Source organism: Palaemon carinicauda, chromosome 20 (assembly GCF_036898095.1).
Source record: "Palaemon carinicauda isolate YSFRI2023 chromosome 20, ASM3689809v2, whole genome shotgun sequence".
NCBI lineage: Eukaryota > Metazoa > Arthropoda > Malacostraca > Decapoda > Palaemonidae > Palaemon > Palaemon carinicauda.
In genome coordinates, this window is record NC_090744.1 from 91,094,174 (window position 1) to 91,114,600 (window position 20,427).

Sequence of the window (20,427 nt, forward strand, 5' to 3'; positions counted from 1 at the left end):
CATAGCTGGAGTAAAACTTCAAGAATATTGTGTAGTATTGAGCTTTATAATGGAAAAGGCAAGAAAGTCTGCATACTTAGTACTACTCGAAGAATAGTAGTCTGGGAAGATCTGAATACAAAGGATAATCAGAATTATAAAAAAAATACATATGCAACATGCAAAAAGAACTACCTATATGATGGTGACAGAGGTTATGTGCTGATCAAGAATAAGAATAGTTTAATTGACCGCAAGTTTTCTGATGACAGTCAGTAACTTAAGTCATGGTAGATTGATCAATGAAAATCTTACAGAACTTTCTCAGTAAGCCAATTTCTTGTACAGTTACAGAAGAAACAGACCGAATGTGTTTCTTGAGTTGTATGTTGTATGTTGTAAAAGAAGCATTATCACTGCAGAGATCTGAATGTTTTGGAGCCACTGTCCTCGACCTACTTACAATCTTAGTTTAAGTTTTATTAGGATTCAACTTCATGCCCCATAGTTTGCGCCATGCACTAATTTTATCTAGATCCTTGTTAAGGAATTCACCAACTCCAGATCTACATTATGGAGATAGAATTCAGGCAGAGCATCATCATCTGCATATGTAATAAACTTGTTTTCTAGACCAAACCACACAATGTTTATATACAGTACTATGAAAAGTAATGGTCCAAGAATACTACCCTGAGGAAAACCTGATATCACATTCCTGTACTCACAATAGTACCCATCAACAACAACTCTTTGCAATCGATTACTCAAAAATTTAGATTGACTTTGGAAACAAGGGCCTAATGATTAACACTGTTAAAGGCAATACTAAAATCAAGGCCATTCTTGTGAACATCCTCACCACAATCAAGGGATTTTTGCATAGCTTTGGAAAATTTTGTGGAAAATGTTAGATAGCCATCACATACTCCTAGGCCTTTGCAAAAGCCAAATTGCAAACTAAGGAATAGATTATTACCTTCAGCATACCTATTTAGACGTTTTGCCAAGACGTAAGAAACTTTAGTTAATGTCAAAGTTATTTAAATTAGACAGTGATCAGATTAGCAGGGCTAGAGCTACCACAAACACATTTACCCAGTGGAGTAACATTACTAATTCTTCAACAAATGCAAAAAGAAAAAAAAACTTCTTGCTAACTTGCAAAAGGTAACACAACTTAAGAGCTAAAAATCCTTATAAGGCTTGATGTGGTGAATGCGTTTTATAATTGATCAGTTTTTCTTTCCTACATGACTGTGTGATTTTGTGTTAGTATCTTATTTTTGGAGGATTAAAAACTAGCTTATTTTTCATACATAGTTCTATTTAGCATTGATTTATTGAATGCAATATCCATAATCAGATTCTAAGTTGGAAATTGGTAAACTTTATTAAATTCATAGTTGGAAATTGGTGAACTTTACTATATTCATGGTTGGAAATCTGTGAACTTAATTGTACTCGGTTAGAATTCGGTGTTCTTAGTTAGAGATGGGCGAAGCATTAAATTAGTTGCCAATCTGTGAACTTTATATTGAGTTGATTCACTATACCATTGACATTTTGGATTCAAAAGATCATGATTGAAAGGTATAGTTTTTAAAACATTAAGAGACTTATTAATTGGGAAAATACGAGAAAACTAATTTTGAGACCTTTTCAATTAGTGTGAAGTGATGATCTAGTAGTGCAAGTCTAGTCACGTACACTTTTTCAAAACCTAGTTCTTTTATGTGAAGTTTAGGCATGTGGTATTACTTGACAGTTTAATGACCACGGGCTTAATATGCTCAACTCTTATCAAGAATTTCATTGACCCTGTCAGAAAGCTTTTGGAATATTTCAGTAACTTGATGCCCTAACTTTAAGGGGTCTTACCTTTGTCAGTAATCTTACGCTTAGAGAACCTTCCTCATATAGCAGTTTTAGTAAGTTGTGGCTTATTCTTTTACTCTGTCATTCATTTTTTTTTCTGCTCTTCCATTTTTCCTGTTTACCTGTTACTTTGGTCATTTTGTCTTTCTTTGGAAATTCCATAGATTTTAGTGACAGTCAAAATTCTTTTCCCTGACGCTGGCCCTGTTAGTGGATGTGGTTAGCCAGTATTGGTGATAGCATGCTATTTTCTCGCCTTTATATAATCCTTCAAGGTATTATATCTGATTTTGGGGCTCTCAGAATTAATCTCGCTCCGCTGTTCACATGTAGAATTGTGTTGCATTTGGAGATATATCAAGTATGGGAGAGGAGCAGGGGCTTAAAACAGTGAGCTATTATATCTTCAGTTTTATAAAGCTAAACATTTGCACTAGGCTTAGGATTCTTATTTTTGCGCTGTGTAGGATATCGATTTGTTACTGATGACGATTACTGTACACTTAATGGGGGTAGCCTTTATTTATGTATGAATATTCATTACATATATTTGTTCCGTAACCGAAATACAAACCACGCTATTTACATTGGGTATTACTTTCCGCGTAGCTGAAATGACGATCCATTAGATTTTAACGAGGGTTTCCTACCCCGCACTAGTTAGCAGGGGTAGGGGGAGGGGTATCTTGCTATCCCTCCCTCCCTCACACCGGTGAAATGTCTCACTTCACTTTTGGCTCGGACAATGGACAGACGTGCCTGTCTTTGTCCTCGCTTGGCAGCCATTATTTGTTTTGTCTTTACTTAATCACTTACTTTTCTTTTACTCAATATATATGTAAAAAAAAATTTCGTGTTTATGTATATATTTGAGTATAGAAATCAGTAAGTTTCCTTTTCAGTGTTTGTGCTTGTGTGTGTAGTGTGCGATATCTCCGTGTAGCCCTCGGCAGTTAGGCCACCATGGTGTAATTTCATGGGTCGCGATCGAGTTTGACTACGGTCTTTCTCTCTCTCTCTCTTTGAGGTCGTTCACCCTTTTACTACGTTACCTTTACTACGTCTGAGTAGCTTCCTTCCCGTGTGGGTGGGGTTGCTACGCCGTACGTTTTGTCTCAATTAGTTTATGAATCTAATTGTATTTGTTGATTTTTCACCTTTTGTAGAACGATTCCTTTCGGGGTTTTCGTTCTTAATGTAGTGTTCATTAATTTTTAAATTACATAATTACGTAGTTACATAGTTACATAATTATAATTGTTATAATTCTGTGTTGGTTACAGCTCTCCTTCCGTGAGTGTAAGTGGTTATGAGGGCACGTGCCTGTTGTGTAATTCTTGTGTTCTTTTCCCTCGGGATTCCTCTTCGGAGCCTTCCCGGGGGAATGAATGTTAACTAATGATTTTTGTTTTTATTTTTCACAGTTACCGATCTAGTTCGTTTCTGTAATGTGACAACGGAGTGAGCTGTCTTGTTGAGGCCTGGGGTTTCGGCTGTTACTGCCTCCCCTATAGATCTTGGTCAGGGGCGTGTCTCCTTCTCCTGGGAGTACTCCCGTGACGATTGACAGCTCTCCAGTTCATTTTAGAACACTCATGAGGCTCGCCTCCTTGGGTGGGTAACTTTCCTTCCGAGGGAAGTTTTCCTGTCCAGGCTTGAGTTTTTTCCCCTTTGGGGGGTTCTCCTCTTGCCTTTTTTTCGTGCGAATATGCTCTTGGTGCTGAGCGGTCGCACCTGCAGGGAGCGGCAGAGTTCACAAACTCTAGGATTGGCAACCCCCCTTGCAGATCTCATGCTGGGGGAATGCCTAAGGTTACTCGTCTGGATAACAGCTTCCCGATGCCGATTCCTGCACGGTCTCCGTGATCAGCCAAGGATATCGCGCCTCGCTCTTACCATCTCTCCGTCACTCTCAGCGAATCCAGTGTCACTGAGACTCTATGCCACGGGGTCGGCGAGAGGTTTGCCCGTTGGGCAGAAGGATCCATACCTTAGGAGAAGGTCCTCCATAGGGTCGTCGGCGGCTCCCCCCCCCCCCCCGGCTTCTTCAGTAGATCCTTTCTTCTGGGAAAGCATCTGAGATGGGAGTTCCGTCGTCGACCTCTCAGCTCTGATCAAGTTTGCCGAACAAACTTCATCCAGCGTGGAACAGCAGAGTCGATCAGGCTGGTAACGAGGCTGCAGGACTCCTTAGGCCCTGGATCGGGAGGACGGGTACTTCCAGGTTCCATTCCATCCATCTTCCAGGAAGCTCTTGGAATTCAGCCTAGACTACAGGTGTTCCTCCTTAAGATGCGGTGTGGCGATCCCGCCGCGGCATCGCAGGTTTTTTTCCCCAGAGAACTCTCCCTGCTTTCCTCATGGCCGCTCAGGAGCAGGCTTCTGCCTCCTTCGCTTTTTGGAGGCCTGGTCAACTCCGGTAGGCTCGAGTTCGACCTTCTTCGGCACCGGGACAAGCTTCCGGGTCTTTACCAAGAGTGTGGGATCATGGTAATTTGCTAGGAGCCTTCTCTACTTCTGCCTCAACATCTGGAGTATCTAGCCATGATATTGAGTCAACGGCCATACCACGTTGAAAACACCGCTTCTCATCCGATCAGCGAAGTTAAGCAACGTTGAGTCTGGTCAGTACTTGGATGGGTGACCGTCTGGGAACACTAGATGCTGTTGACTCCTTCTCCGAGCCTTCCCTTCAGTTGACTGTGGCAAGGCTGAGGAGAGTTGCAGTACCTGTTCTCGGTCAAGCAGAGCTTTCAGCCCTACCTTGGAACGTTTCCTGGGTCTCTTTTCCTCATTGACCCGTCTAAAGTCCCGAACGGTCGCCTCAGGATAAGTTCCCTGTGAGGCGGCCCAAGTTCCGGTGGTATCAAAGCAACGATTAACCGGACTTTCTGGCCCCTATGGGACCAGCGGAACGTTTAGACCTGCAATGGGGGTTGACCTATGGAACCTCTCAATGGGAGTGGATATTCTCGTCCTTTCCCCACATTTTGATGCTGTTCTCGGACTCGTCAAAGAAAAGGGGGGGGGGGCATGTTCCAGTTCAGGCCTATGGTCAGGACCTGAAGGGTACCTCCCCATCATTCAGGCAAGGTTAGGGGCCGTAGTCTGGCCCCTCTGCAGATCCTACAGTTCCTGCCGAGTCGCTCCGTGCGCGACAACTTCATGGTACTGGCGTATTCCAACCAGCGATTGACGCATTTTCATACCGTCGCATCTTGCAGTAGAGATACTGAGATGATCCGAGGTACTCTCAATACCACTATCGGCTCGCTCATTCCGGGCAGAGGAATGTTCTTTCCGACTATCTGAGCCGAGCCTCTCAGATAGAGAGTACCTGGGGGTCTTTGGCCTATAATAACCAGCAAGTCCTGGCCTGGGGGACCTGATCGCGACAGCCTGGAACTTCAAGCTTCCGCTGTTCTTCCCCCCAGTCTCAGACCCCAAGACTCTTTGGCAAGATGCTTTCCTGTGACGGTGGGACAACATCGACGCCTGCGTCTTCCCACCATTGTTGTCTGTTGAGAATGGGTCTCAACAAGACTAGGTTGTCTGTCAACCTTTCGATGGCCCTGAGAGCTCCGCTGTGACTATATGCAGAACGGTTTCCGGACCCTCTGCTTCCCCTGACGGAACTCCCGGGAGAGCTTCTTCCACGGCACAGGCTTCGCAAACAACCACACTACAACATCTTTCACGAGCCGTTGCATCGCTTCGGCTTCACGCCTGGAGACACTACGCCGCCTCCTCAAGAAGAGACAACCCGCTATAGTCGCGGAGCGGAGGTCGCGTCACCTGTGATAGTCATCCGCAGGGGTCTACCAGGCGAAGTGGAGAGTCTTCTGTGGTTGATGTCGTGGGAGAAATACCTCTTCCCTTGAGGCCTCTTCTCCAGCAATAACGGAGTTATTGCTTTTCGGCGGGAGGAAACTCTTTTCCGCTCTCGGCAGTGAAGCCTATCGCTCAGCCTTTCCCTGGCCTTCAGGCTGAAAGGAATAGACTTTTTCCTTGCCAGTGTGTAAGCAATCTTCATGGTCTCGTACGACTCCGCCCTTTCAAGAGAATAGGGGAAGGCAACATTCAGGTTCGCTCCTGAGTTGTTTTTTAGACTCAGAATCTTGGAGTCCCAGACCTTCGGTTCGACTCCTTCAAGATTTCGAGTCTCCGTTCTGTATCAGATGACCCAAACCTTCTCCTTCTTGCCAGTAAAGGAATCGAGGGGTTATCTTTGAGAACAGCTGCAGTTTGTCCTCACGTGCAGCCGGTTTGGGAGCACAGGGGAGAGTCACCAGTATACCTCTTCAGCTCGGATTCAAGGACATTCATCTCGACCTGAATCCAGACCCTCCCCCGTCACGTCGCCCTACAGCACGATGTCAGATACATCGCAACGTCCCTCGCCTTTGAGTAGAACTACTCTGTGACGCAGGTGCTACAAGCTGGAGTCTGGAAGCGTCTAATGACCTTCGCAGCCCGCTTCCTGCAGGACGTGACCCACAGGAGTATCGATACGTTTCTATCGCTCTGTGGTGGCTACACAACAGCTGGTCTAACCTCAGGCTCCTTTTTGGACAGGTAGCAGAAGGTTGAGGGCATTGTTATCAGGTTTTAGTCTGCATGAACGAAAGAAGTATGTCTGGCCCTTACTTCTTTCTTCATCGTCCCCTCTACTGGGGAAGCAGCATCCTGGTCTCTGCATAGCTGACCTCAAACCTCAGCAGGTAAACCATGCTTCCTTGTGTTCCAAGTATTGAGTCAATACTGTCGCGTCCCCCATACCCTGACGAGGTGGTATTGGGAACGTCCTAACCCAGAGTTCCTTCTGGAACTCCAGGTCAACTGCCTAGGACGGGTCACACTTTCTTCCTTCACACACAAGCTTATGTAGGCCACACGTTTCCTTGCGGAGCAAGGAACTTGTGAGGTGCAGGGACTCCTTTTCTCGAGTGCGACTCACTCGGATTCTGAGTCCCCGGGTAAAGCCAAAGCCAATATGGCTGGGGACTTTCCACCCTTTCTAAGGGGTAAGTCACCCAATGTAAATAGCGTGGTTTGTATTTCGGTTACGGAACAAATGACAAATTCGGAGATAATTTGTATTTTTCCTAACCATACAAACCTTAGCTATTTACACATATTTGCCCGCCAGCCCTGTCCCCCAAGTCAAGTCCTACCTCTAAGTGAAGTGAGACATTTCACCGGTGTGTGAGGGAGGGAGGGGTAGCAAGCTACCCCTCCCTCTACCCCTGCTAACCAGCGCGGGGTAGGAAACCCTCGTTAAAATCTAATGGCTCGTCATTTCAGCTACGCCGAAAGTAATACCCAATGTAAATAGCTAAGGTTTGTATGGTTAGGAAAAATACAAATTATCTCCGAATTTGTCATATTATTTCTACATTTTTTTTATGCTAATACAGTATACAACAAGATACACATATATACACACATAACCAAGTATGCTTCAACATATTTATTTATGGATATTAATCTCTCCCAAAGGTTAATATCATTTAGAACATTCTTTCCTTTGCCAACTATGATTAATTCCACTGGCTTTAAATAGTATGGAATCAACAATTTTCTTTTCGGAGTATCATTAGGTAAATAAGGTTTTAAATCAACAATTTCAAAGTTTTACGATAATTGGCATTGCTTATTATCGAATCTACACATTCAACATATGTGAAACTTATTTTTTCCCATTCTTATTTAAATGATAAATTTGATATATGAAACTTATTTACACAATTTTTGCTTATATATGCAGCATACGTTCAATCCTGAAGGGTTACTTTTTTCCGAAAGATACATAATCGCACACATTTGTAGATGTACTGTACTCAATTTCTCCTTCATATCAACTGATATCATACATAATGGTACGGTGTTTGTCTTTGAAGTGTGTGTGTGTAGCGAAGATAGTGACTTTTAGAAGAATGTGAAGAGGCAACAATAAAAATGACGCTCAGAAGCAACTAGAATTAAATGGGTGTTTGTCAGGTTTCTAAAAGAACCTTTGAGGTTAGATTTCTGAAGACGAGATGGGAATTTTCAAGCCCACATTTTTTCTGCAATACTAAATGTAAAGAACTGACCAGTAATTCAAATTTGGGAGTGAAGAATTGTTTTTCTTCCAGTTAAATATCATTAATCACAATGGGCAAATTAACAATTTAACAGGCTGAAGCTAATTCATTATTTTGTATACTGCACATATTAAAGCTGCTTAAAAGAGACAGCAGGGGACTTGAAGAAAAAAAAAAATGTCTAATTGAACAGTAAGGTACAAAATCAGCAAGAAACAAGTCAGATTTGAATATGGAGATAAGATTATCATCAGGAATTTATCGATAAGTATCAAATTTGGAGGAGGCTATGCAAGCCAATGCAGGAACGAAAGATGCAAGCGTAAACTTGACACAGATTAGTTACTGTATAGGATTCATTTTACAGATTCGGGGTTGTTATGTTACTGTTTCTAGATTTTTTTTCTGATTTTAAAGGGGCCAGTTTTTAATATAACTGATTTGGCAATTAACTTCCTGGGTTAGAGATAGCCTCTTTTTTTTTTAATAATACTGGGGTTTGCAAAATAACCATTACTGTTTTTTAAGCACTATGTCTTTTAGTTTGATCATATTTTATAAAGTACAATAGCTACAAATATACTGTATGTAATTCTGCTTGCATCTAGACTTATGCTGCATTTTTCAGAAGTCCCATACCAAATTGGTGATAGCTTGTAACATAAAGATGAAACTGAATTAATGTAAGCGCAGATGCTGATGGTCACATCTTTTAGATGCTATATATGAGTTTAGATCTGTTAGTGTCATATATTGCCAGGTCGACTATGAAGGTCGTTTTCAGTAGATTAATGTCATTGATGCGGAAAATTGGATCTTGATAGTGTCTGATGAACAAGGGTTTTAATTCAATTTATTGCATTAAAATCATAAGCATTTTTAGGCTAGCATCCCAAACTTGTTGTTTGGCAGTAGAATTATGCGCTGCACTACTATAGTAAGATGTCACCCGATAAGGAAAAGAATGTTATTCAGTTCACTGTTGATGGTATTTTCATCTACGCACTCACTTTTCGATGTTCGTGTGATGGTTGCCTGTCAAGAAAGTAGCAGAATGGATCCTTATTGAAATGGTGTAGCTTCTTATCCTAACAATTCTCTAGGTTTTTAATTGTTTTTTTTTTTTTTTTTTTTTTTTATTCTTCTAATGTCTTCAGAATGTGCATTGTCATTTAGAACCTTGCTAGAAATGCCATCAACTTCTACAGAATGATATAAATTATGTTTAATGGCAACTGAACTGGCTAGGGATATTTTTTCTCGCAATATCAGTTTCAACAATCAGATTAAAACGTAATGTTAGTAATGGTTGAGAAATTACAATTAGGTAACGATGCAAAATCACCGTTGTGTTCCTCACTTGACTTTTGATGATTCTCTTCCATCTTCTCGAGTTTCATCCAGTTTTTCAGTCCCCTGTTAAATAGAAATTATTATTATTAATATTATTCTTATTACTAGCTATGCTACAACCCTATTTGGAAAAGCAAGATGCTATAAGCTCAAGGGCTCTAACAGGGATAAATAGCCCAGTGAGGAAAGGAAATGAGGAAATAAATAAATGATATATGAAGTAATGAACAATTAAAATTGAATATTTTAAAAACATTAACAACATCAAAACAGATATTTCATGTATAAACTATAAAAAGACTTAGTCAGCCTGTTCAGCATTAAAATATTTGCTGCAAGTTTAAACTTTTGAATGAATACTAATTTAACTACCCAATTAGGAAGATCATTTGTGTACAGTATTGTTTAAGTGGTTGCAGTATAACTGATAGGGCTTCTGAGTGCTGTCATTTTTGTTCTGCCTTGATACGAGCATTTAATAGCAAGAGTTTTGCCATTTCATGGTCTGTGTATAGAAAAAGAAATTACAAAGCGTGATTGCTCCATTACTTTTGAAAGTAAATTTCACATGGATTATGTGTAATGTGTAGGAAAGTAAAGATTCTTTAACCAGAGAAAGGAGCCCCTATGTTCATGAGGAATTGGGAGTTTGAATTCCTTGGATTTGCTCCTTGACTTGACTTGCTGAGCATAGCATTGAATCTCTTAGAGTTGGACTGCCTCTCAGACCCTCAAACAGAGTTGATGCGTAAGAGCCATTTATGTAATGAAAGCATAATCAGTTTGGTTTTATTTGACGTAGCCTAACGAAAAGCAAGAATTAAGCATGTTACATTTATTCATCACTCATAGCATTAATATAATGTGCCCTATTGCTGCCTAACTCGGTACTTGTACTGGATATTCTTTGTATAACTAAAAGCTAGGATAAAATAAGATTCTATCCCAGTTGGTAGTGCTCAATGACGCTTCGACTGTGCTGTGTTGTTCCCTTTTCCAATTTTGTCATCTATTTTTGGAAGGATAAGAAAACTTACAAAATACAGAATCAAAATTCCAGTATGTATTTAAGATGACAGCCTTCCCTTTTTCCTGTGTATAGGGAAGGATATTTGAGTTTATGTGCCAATAATCACACACTTATTTACACATGTACACATTTATATTCTAGTACACCTAGACATTTAATGTCACTCAGTAACTTGGGATCAGCACCTTATAATTCAGAAAAGCTGGGGAAAGGAAGAAGAAATTATTTAAAAAATGAGGTTTATAGCTGTGCTTCAATGTTGAAAGTGTCATGCGTGTGCCTTCAGATCTGCTAAATATCACTTAGCCTTTGAAAAAAAAAAAAAAAAAAGAGAAGCAAATGACATTCTCAAGACGAGTGTTTATATACTTATGCTCTTCTGATTCTTTGAAAAAAAAAAAAAAAAAACTAGAATTTCGGAGTTTTTATTGCTGGAGTTTATCAAGTAAATATCGAAATTTGCTTTTTTCTAGATTTGTTAGGCTTGGAGAACAGGTTTCAAATTTTGATAGAAAAGTCGAGACAGGTGTTGCCCATCTTCATTCTCCGGGATACTACCCCGGACGTGTGAAGTGAAAACTGCGTTTTGCTTTTTCAGATTTGGAGGGTTACTTACTTGAAAACCTAAACATCTCTTAGAGGAACTTGAATCGCAAACAATCCATAGATGAATTAATTCGTTAAGTTTAGAGACTTGGGTAAAACATGAACTTTGTGCTACTTTGTTGGTATAATCTTTATAGCTGTGTCATGTAGGTTAAGGTCTTTTTCATTTATTGCGTAGCTTATAGAGTGCATTAAAATAGGAGGCCAGTTTCAGAATTTATCCCACCAGAAATTACTGTTTTGCTCTTTGAATATTTCCTTTTTAAAGGTTTGGGATTATGATTAGCTGGACAGGTTTTACATTATTTAATCTGAAGTATGACATTAATAGATAGCTAAAGTTATAAGATTATTATAAGCTTATAATAATACACCTAGTAATATAGATAAGGACCTAAGATTTACATATTTATATCACATTAAGATTCCTAAAAGGCTTTTAAATGAAGCATATATTTTGGCATGAACTTTTGATAATACTGTGTGTGTACGGGTATGCTGTGGTGATGCAGCTTGTTAAATAGCTAACCAGGTTAAAGGATTCGATGAGTTCAGAAGTGAATTTTTGTTCCAGAAAAAAATGGCTGTAGCCTACTCTGTTATGTCTGTGTTTGCGAAGAAATGTCCCTTTCATTTCAAGGAGAAAGAGATAAAAAAAAAGTATGCTGCATTTGAAAACTGAGTAAGACCTAATTTTCAACAAAAATAATTTTAAATGCTGAATGGGTAGTGTGCTCAATGGCTCTTTTAGAAGTAACCGCTAAAAGTTGCAAATCTATCCTCCTTTGGATAGAAAACATCCATGGATTATTTGTGTAAACATGACTGCCAGGTGCTACTTAAATAAGTTTTTAAGATTTTCTATGCCTTGGGATCTCGAAAGGCATGACGCAGGTCACTGGGTTATGCAACCGCTGGTTGCTACTCACTCTGTTTCCCTTATATCTATTGGTAATACTTCACGGATTTTTAGGCAAAGATTCCATTGTATATATAAGTAAAAGTTATAAATAACTTATTGTTGGTAACTGTAGTGCTGTGGATTAATGTATAATCAAAATAGGATTTTAATATAATGTGACATTTTTCCAGACCACCTCAATGAAACAGAACCACCAGTTACAGTGTTCTTTATGTTGCATTTTTAGAAAGTATTATTTTTTTAATTGATCCACATTTGAGTATAAATTCCACTACTTTCGTGGACTGGTTTAATTTTCAATGTTGTGATTTCATCTCTCGGGTATTTGTTAATGTGGAGTCTAATTTTGTTGGGCCTATTGTTTGCAGTTCTATGATATGTGCACTTTCCTGATTGGATTCCATATCTGCAAGTATGTAAGTACGTCATTCGCATTAAAGTATTGCCAGAAACTAACAAGTTACAAGTAGGAATGTACCACTGGGGAAAAAATTGCCCAGCAGATTTCTATTGACTTTGCATTGCATTGCGAATACAACTTTTTAAAGATACATTGCCAGTCTTCTGTTGTTGCTTCATGGCTGAGATTGTGGCTCAATCCAAGTTTTGGAAGCTTTCGAGAGTCAGCGAAAATAAAAGAAAAAAATAAAGGAACGTATGTAGACGCCTCAACTTAACAGAATAAGTAAAATGATGTGTGCGCGTACACAGTATAACTCCTGAATTCCTGCTGTAGTTGTTGATAAAAAAAAATTTAATTCAAAAACTTTTAATTTTTTATAGCATTTTACAAGTTTTTCATATCCAAGAAAAACCGTATGGAACTTAGTATGAATCCAATGCTGTCAGGAGCTACGTAATAACGTGATTATGAAGTACCTTTGAATTTTTACCAAATTTATTGGTGATAATTCTCTCTCTCTCTCTCTCTCTCTCTCTCTCTCTCTCTCTCTCTCTCTCTCTCTCTCTCTCTCTCTCTCTCTCTCTTTTGTGCATGTGAAGTGATGCTTTCTATATCTTTTTAAAGCTTGAATATTATGTTTTCAAAGTTAAAAATATTACGTCTCGGTAGTCACTCTAGTTCCCGGTGAGAAAACAGTTTAAATGCTTCGAGGTGAGATTGACTAGTAAAGTAAACCAGCTTTGTCTCTATTGTCAACTCTTTTTCCATGCTTAGCAGCACCTTGAAATTCATATGTTGTGGTATAGTATTGTGTTTATTTATTTAGTAGCACGATGAATATTTTAGTCATGTAATTGTATTGATATAAACCGGAAAAGTATGATGTGTGTAACTTGATTTTCTTTAAATGTTATGATGTTGGCAATTCATTGTAATTACGTTTAAAGTGTCCCCTATTCTGACTAAGTAAGTATGGGGAGAACGTGCTTACGGTTGAATTTTTCTTTCCCGGTATTGAGCGTTGATGTTGAAGAATAGGAGTTAAGAATTTTGTTATTGTTGATGTTCAGTCTGTATTCATCAGTAAGTCTTTGTAGTAGTGTTTTTATTTTCATTGCCTGCTCTCTTCACTCATCTAATTATTAATGATTTGCTAGGCAAACATTATTTTCATATCTAATTTCTTTTGCCACTTCCTCTTAAGTTATCTTGAAGTAAATAATGTTTATATTTCAACTTCAGAGCACAATTAGTCAGTGTTGCATAAATATTTCTGTCATTCTTAATAAGATTGTTTTAAGCTTGAAAAGTCAGTATGCCCCTCGGTACGTTGAGGAATTGAAAGGCTCAAACTGTAGACATTATTTTTTTAATCACAAATTTCTGTAATTTGCTTAGCCCCAATGTTATTGTGTATCACAGTTTACCCCAAGTAGTCAATATTATTACTTTCTCAAATGGTACTGTGGAACAATTCACGAATATATTTGTACCCTTTCTGGTGGTACCTGGAGTTGTGTACTTGTGCATTAATTTGCTCTTGAGAAGCAATTTGTTCACATTGAATGCCGCTCACTGGTAATTGCGATTGTGACTGGCAAAGTGGCAGATGAACTAAACCAGCTTACGGTGTTATCCCTATACATCTTATTAATTTTCCTCTGGTTATCATTTGGCAGCATGCAAACATTGTACTATAGTAATGATTTTCTCTAGTTTCAGCAGCAAGGGATTTTAGCTTAATGTACCTAACCTTTTTTAAATTTTTCAAAACTATGATGGAACCAGCTGGCATAATAGGAAATCATGTCATGGTAAAATGTGTTCCTAGGATTTGCAGAATTCAAATTTTTTATTTATTTTTGAGACAAGTTTTTGTCAGAATATCACCTGTTAGCAGAGTACAATTGCAAGGTATTTGGGAGGGTTTTGTATGTTTTCAATTGTTAATTTGGCTTTAGCTCAAAGGGGAAAAAGGATTTTTTATAGCCAATTGGGGCTATAATTTTTTAGAGCGGATAAGAGATTTGACATTTTATATCATGAATGAGGTTGTGTATTGTATTGGTCATGTTTTTTTAGGGAGTCCCAGTGCATTTTGTAGGAATAGAGGAGAGTCGCCTTTTATTTCCTCCTGATTTTGACCGTCCTGTTCTTTTTTTTGGAGAGCTGAGGGATGACTGATGCATTTGTGTAATGTAGTTGTGGGAGTGTGTATCAAATTGTTGTATTGGTAGAAAGCTTGCAATTTTGATTGGTATTGCTTCAAAAAAAAATTTATTTTAGGATACATAGTTTGAAGTCATTAATTTTGATACTACAGCGTGATTTGCCTTTAAGCCCAGCAGCTCCCTTTCAGTGGTTTTGTCATATTATATATCCCTCAAAATTCCATCAAAGTATTGAAAATCCTACCTTGATGAAAAATGCAAATCTTTGTATCATGTTTGCAGACATCCAGATGAGATGAAGATAGACATTTTATCTCTTAGCCTTAAAATAATTTTTATTTACTTATCAGCTTTGAGAATTCTTTCATCTTTTGGTATATCTATTGCCTTTTGCTTACTTTATGGTGAGTAATTGCCTGTCTTTGATTGCATATTGTGAAACCTCCGTGTTTGGCCCTTTCTGTTGCACTGTGTTCATAAAGAAGTAACATGCTGTACTGTAGTTGTGAAGCAGTGTTTCTCCCCGAGTGAAAGTCGAGAGCTCTTTTATCTGATATTTTGTTTTTAGAGGTATATTTGTTCAAAGTTCATTGAGTGTATAATTATGAATGCATGTTTCTATGCCTTCGTAGATTCCAGCGTAGGTAGTCGATGCATTCGAGTCCATTTTATATACAGCACATTTTTACATTATATTTGGCAACATTCACCCAGAACCCCCCACCCACCCCCCTCCATATAGATGATAATCCGAAGGTACCACGTTTCAAGTGTGGAACGTAAGGGTCTCTGCCAAAGAGATGAAATTGGTATCGAGAAGACTGGTGTATAAATTTCACAGACCAAGGGTTCAAGTTTTATGTATATAGACGTACGTACATACGTTCCAATAGTAAAATCCCAAGTGAGACGGTACCTCTGGCATTATATTGACATCGCATAGAAATTATGGGGTAGCACTTATATAGTATTTCATTGCCTGCTGTTAGATGACCCAGTTGTTGAGTTTGGGTTTTGAAAATGTGTAGATTCCATGGGTCATGTATACATCTGTTTATATGGTATTGTTTGTTGCATAGAATCTCCTGTGTCATATTTTTAGTGACAGCAGTGAGGGGTTTGGAGAAAATTCAATGTTTCATTTGAAATGGTACAACTTTTAATACTATTTAGAAGTGGCAAAGTATTGCAATATTACTACATTAAGTATTGTAATATTCCTACATAAGGTATTGCAATATTCCTACATAAGGTAGCTACGTTAGATAAAAGTGTCATGGCTCTTTATAATTGTAATGTGGTAAGGAAATTTATTTTTCTATTTATATATTCATTCATTGTCAGTATATTATTATTGTTGTATTACCTATGTCTAGTAGTGGACAGTAGAATTGATTTTTAGTCATTTAATATACAGTAGTGATTGATAGCTAAGTTATTTTACTGTACAGTTTTTATGAGTAAAAGTCTTCAGTACTGTCAATGATCTGTTGAGTTTACAGGAAGTATATAACTTTTTTTTCTCCTATTTATTTATTTTGATGACCTTTCCATTGAAGACCCCACCCATGATTGTATTATGGGCAACCTCTAGAGAAATTCATGAAGCTTGTTTTCTTGTATAGAATTGAAAATTTTGTAGCTGTAGCAAGAATGTCATAACCTTGGAAAAGTGTGGTTGTGTAGATAAGATTACACTCTCATCCACGAATGCAACTCTGGTTCAGTTTTACTCACGGGGATAGGGAGAGTAGTAAGACCATAATACCACATGTTTGTTAGCTTGGTTCGTAAGTTATAATTTTACAAAAAAATTGTTAAAATTGAATAACTTTAGGAAGTGATACATTGTCCCTATAAAGGTTCATTAGGTTAATATTTTGCCCTAAGATGCCATCTCCAATTATAATTTAAAGAAAGAGGCCAGCTGTATATTTGCACTTTGGTTTTGTTCTCTTTTTGAGTTTGTTTTTTAAACTAGGGAGATATAATAATTCAGCACAAGTTTTGCCATTTTTAATTGTTAATGTCCTTTGATTAGGTATTTGTCACATTGGAACCTTATCAGTAATAACCAACCAACGTTCAGTTTTCAATTGCCCCAAACTTTACAGTCTTGTCTACCAGACAATAGGAGAAGACACTTGCACCTCCTGATAGTACATGTGGGGCTAACCACCCTAATTGTCATCTTTAATTCACAGGTTGGTTAGTTATCAGATCTGTCTTTCTTGGGCATATAAGACAAAAGGGTCTCGAGTTCATCCCTCTGGAGAACTCAATCAGTTCAGGGCATTCTCGACTTCTGGCAAGTGAATCAAGGTATTAGGGTCATTCCGGTTCCTTTACCCCCAGGTTCTTCTACCCAATATCTATCCAGAGTACTGTACATGAACAGAGATGATTTTCTGTTCATACATATAGTTACAGGTCACTTATGTGTGAACTCATTTCATCTGTCTGGTAGACAAAATTCTTGGGTCTGGAGAGAAACTGTAAATGTGGTCTGATCATGAGAATGAATTCATATGAAAAACAAAGTTTTGTATGATTAAAATATAGTGTTGTCTCATATTCTCCATATGTTCACATTAAATTTCTCACAAAATTCCTATTGAGAATTGCTCAAAGTGTTTGTCAGTTATATCAGTGCCTTAATCAATTTTAGACATGTCTAACTCCCATCACTTTCCTCCCTCTGGGTTTGGACTATCCTGGTGGAAACGTTGAAAGTATTTATTTGTCGTTTTTTGGGCAGTTTCGGAAAATCTTCAACCACTCTCAAAATAAAAGAATAGGAAAATATTAGGATTTTTTGGTCTACCATTGAGTTTTCTGGTAAACTATGCTACTGAACAAATTGCTTATTTTCACTTTTCAGTACTTATCAATTTGTCCAGTTCAGTATTACAGTATGATGCAGTTTCCTTTTACAAATGATGTAATCAGCAATAGTAATTCATTGTACATGTTACATGTACAAGAGATTACAACACATTAAGAACACTATGGATAACTTAGAAGGACGTACCCTTGCTCTGGAAATCCCTCTGTTTTCTATTTAGATGAATCTTAACTATTGTTCATGATTTATAATTGGGGATGGAAGCAACTTTATATTAGGGGTGTTTACCTTCTAGCCATATCAGCTGATGTTAGTGTACAGACATTCAATCAAGTGCATATAAGTTTTTTAATGCCTCTGAGAATGTTTTGAGTAACAACACTTTGACTTTCTCCCTCACTCTAGTGACCTTTTTGTGTTAATTGTGACCTGTTATTGTTTTTATGTCCTCTGAAGCTTTTTCAGGCTTCATATAAAAACAACTATAGTGGTTTCATCAAAGACTGAATATAGAAACCATGAAAAGTTTCATATACCATTATGACAAAAGGACCAATTTTGCAAATTTCATATCTCTTGGTGACCACCTGAGTGACCTGGAGTGACTAGTAAACGGATTTTGAGCGAAGCGAAAAATCTATTTTTGGGTGAGATAGCCATGTCGTGCTGATGGAAGTTCCTTCATTAGTAGCTTCCTAGGTTATATGTGACTACAGTAATATATCCCAGAGAATTTACCGAAGGTACCCAGAATTCTAACTCCTGGAGCGAATATCCCTTAACATTCTAAGAAGGGATATCGCGTAAGGACGTAATGGACGTAATGGCACACCTCATAGCAATCTGCACCCCAGATAGAGTTTACGTTCGAGGAGGTGTGGCAAAAATAAAAAAAGGGGGGCCCTTCAAAGGCCATCCCCGTTCCCTACTACTATCGATAGTACAACAGCGCCATCCCCACGATAGTGACCATTCCTTGTAGCATTGAGCATAGGCTGTTACAGATACAGTACTACGGGAGGGAACTGAAGATCTCTTCTGCAGAAGAGATGGGTGGGTCCATCAGGACGACATGGCTATCTCTCCCAAAAATAGATTTTTCGGTTCACTCAAAATCCGTTTTTTGGGCTCAAGCCATGTCGTGCTGATGGAAGCATACCAAAGCATTAATGTATCTGTGGATTTTTCATCAGTGCCTAAACCTTATATCAACCTTTTCAATGGTCATACTGACCATATGAGACTTGTGACAATACCGTTATATGTCATCATCACTAATCATAAACAATGTTAGTGCTTCCTGCCTCCTACAGGGAAGAGTCATCTAGACAGTTGAAAAGGGATTTCAAGGTTAACATAAATAGTATGACCAAACTTAAGTATCCACTGAATATACAAATAGTCTCAAGTTGTATATTTGGTCAAAAAGACATCAGTGTCTCTTATGTCTAACCTTAGATGCATACAAATGTGAAGGATGCATTCTAAGCAAATAAAAAGTCTGGCATGCATAGATACAATTGTCTGGCGAAGATGGACACACTACATTCAAATAGACATTTATTCTAAATAAATGACTACAAGAGATAGTTAGCAAAACGAATGTAGTTTGACAATGGGATTATACCTGGAACAAGTACAGGAATCGTATTCTGTCTTGAAGGAATGAAGTCAAGAAATGCCACTCTAGATTGAAGAGAAGGTAAAAGATAACCGCTCTTCATAAAACCTGTACTGATTACCATTAACTGCCCTATGTACTTCGTACACCGGCATTAGAGCTATCTGTATAATTCCACACCTGGGATTTTAGAACAGAGCTAGTGCTACCATGGTAACACATAAATAAAAGAAGGCATCCTTAAAAAGGATGACTTCCTCTCCCCTTAATTGACAGTCCCAGTCAATTATATATCTGTTCATCGTAGAATAAACGGCAGAGTAAATAAATTACCTGACGTCACCACATATTGCTTCAGATCATGGACTAGCAAAGCATAGTGTTTGTAGAACATCCTGGATGATTCCTATCCAGAACATGTCCGAGGACAAGTGAGGCCCCAAACCAAAAAATGTATCACAAAACATTAGGGGGCAGGTTTTAAAACACTATCTGCCGCCACTACAAAGTGTTTCAGTTCATGCACTTGTTTTGCGTAGTGTTTGTAAAACACCCTGGATGATTTCCATCCAGTGTATGAACGAAGACGCTCAAAGTCCATGTACTGAAAGAAGTTCAGTGATGAAGCAATCTTTCTTAGATCATGACCTGTGGGAGTACTGTCTGGATCCGCTCTACGAATAAAGTAGGTGAGCTTCGCCTTTAGTTGATTTAAAGATAAATTTGATCCCGAAGTTTCTCCTCTAAAGAGCTGACCTCCCCTGAAGTCTGAAGTTCTACGAAGATAGACCTTAAACACTCTACAGGACATAGAGAGACCTCTTCCTTCAGAGGACAGATTCTCCAGGGACCCCACCTCTTAGTGGGTAGCTCGTTTTTAGCGAGAAATGATGGATCAGGGAAGAGATTGAGTTCTCCTAAATCTGTGAACTGGATGTGGCCCTCATCTCTCGATAGAGCCACTATTTCACTAACTCTAGCCCCAGAGGCTATTGCGAACAGGAAAATAACCTTTTGGGTTAGATCCTTAAGAGAACAATCTTCATTGTTCACCGATGAGGCATAATGTAAGACCTTGTCCGAAGACCAAGAGATGGGCTTTGGTGGTGCTGCAGGTCTAAGTCTAGCACATGCTTTCGGAATCTTGTTAAAGATTTCATTTGCCAGATCCACTTGGAAGGCATATAGGAGAGGTCTAGTCAAGGCCGATTTGCATGTATTTATCGTATTGGCTGCCAACCCCTGGCTATGAAGGTGGACAAAGAAGGACAGACAGAAGTTCATAGAAATTTCTTTCGGTCCTTTTGATTTAACAAACTCCACCCACTTCTTCCAGGAAGACTCATATTGTCTTTTAGTAGACTTAGCCTTGTATTCTTCTAAGAATCCTATATTGCCTTCTGAGATCCCAAACCTTTTTCTAACCGCTAGAGCAAGAAATTCATGAAATGAAGGGTTTGGGTTCTCTGTGATAAACCGAAGGCAGTTAATTTCTGAACCTTCGGAAATATACCTAGGATCGGAGCTAGGACC

At 38.6% G+C, this 20,427-nt stretch overlaps 1 non-coding gene across 1 annotated transcript; it reads left to right on the top strand.

Moving 5' to 3' along the window:
* Positions 1-4,411: 4,411 nt before the first annotated feature.
* Positions 4,412-4,530, top strand: LOC137614524 (5S ribosomal RNA). Its single transcript, XR_011039095.1, has one exon. It is a non-coding gene; the product is annotated as a 5S ribosomal RNA (ribosomal RNA).
* The last annotated feature ends 15,897 nt before the right edge of the window (positions 4,531-20,427 follow it).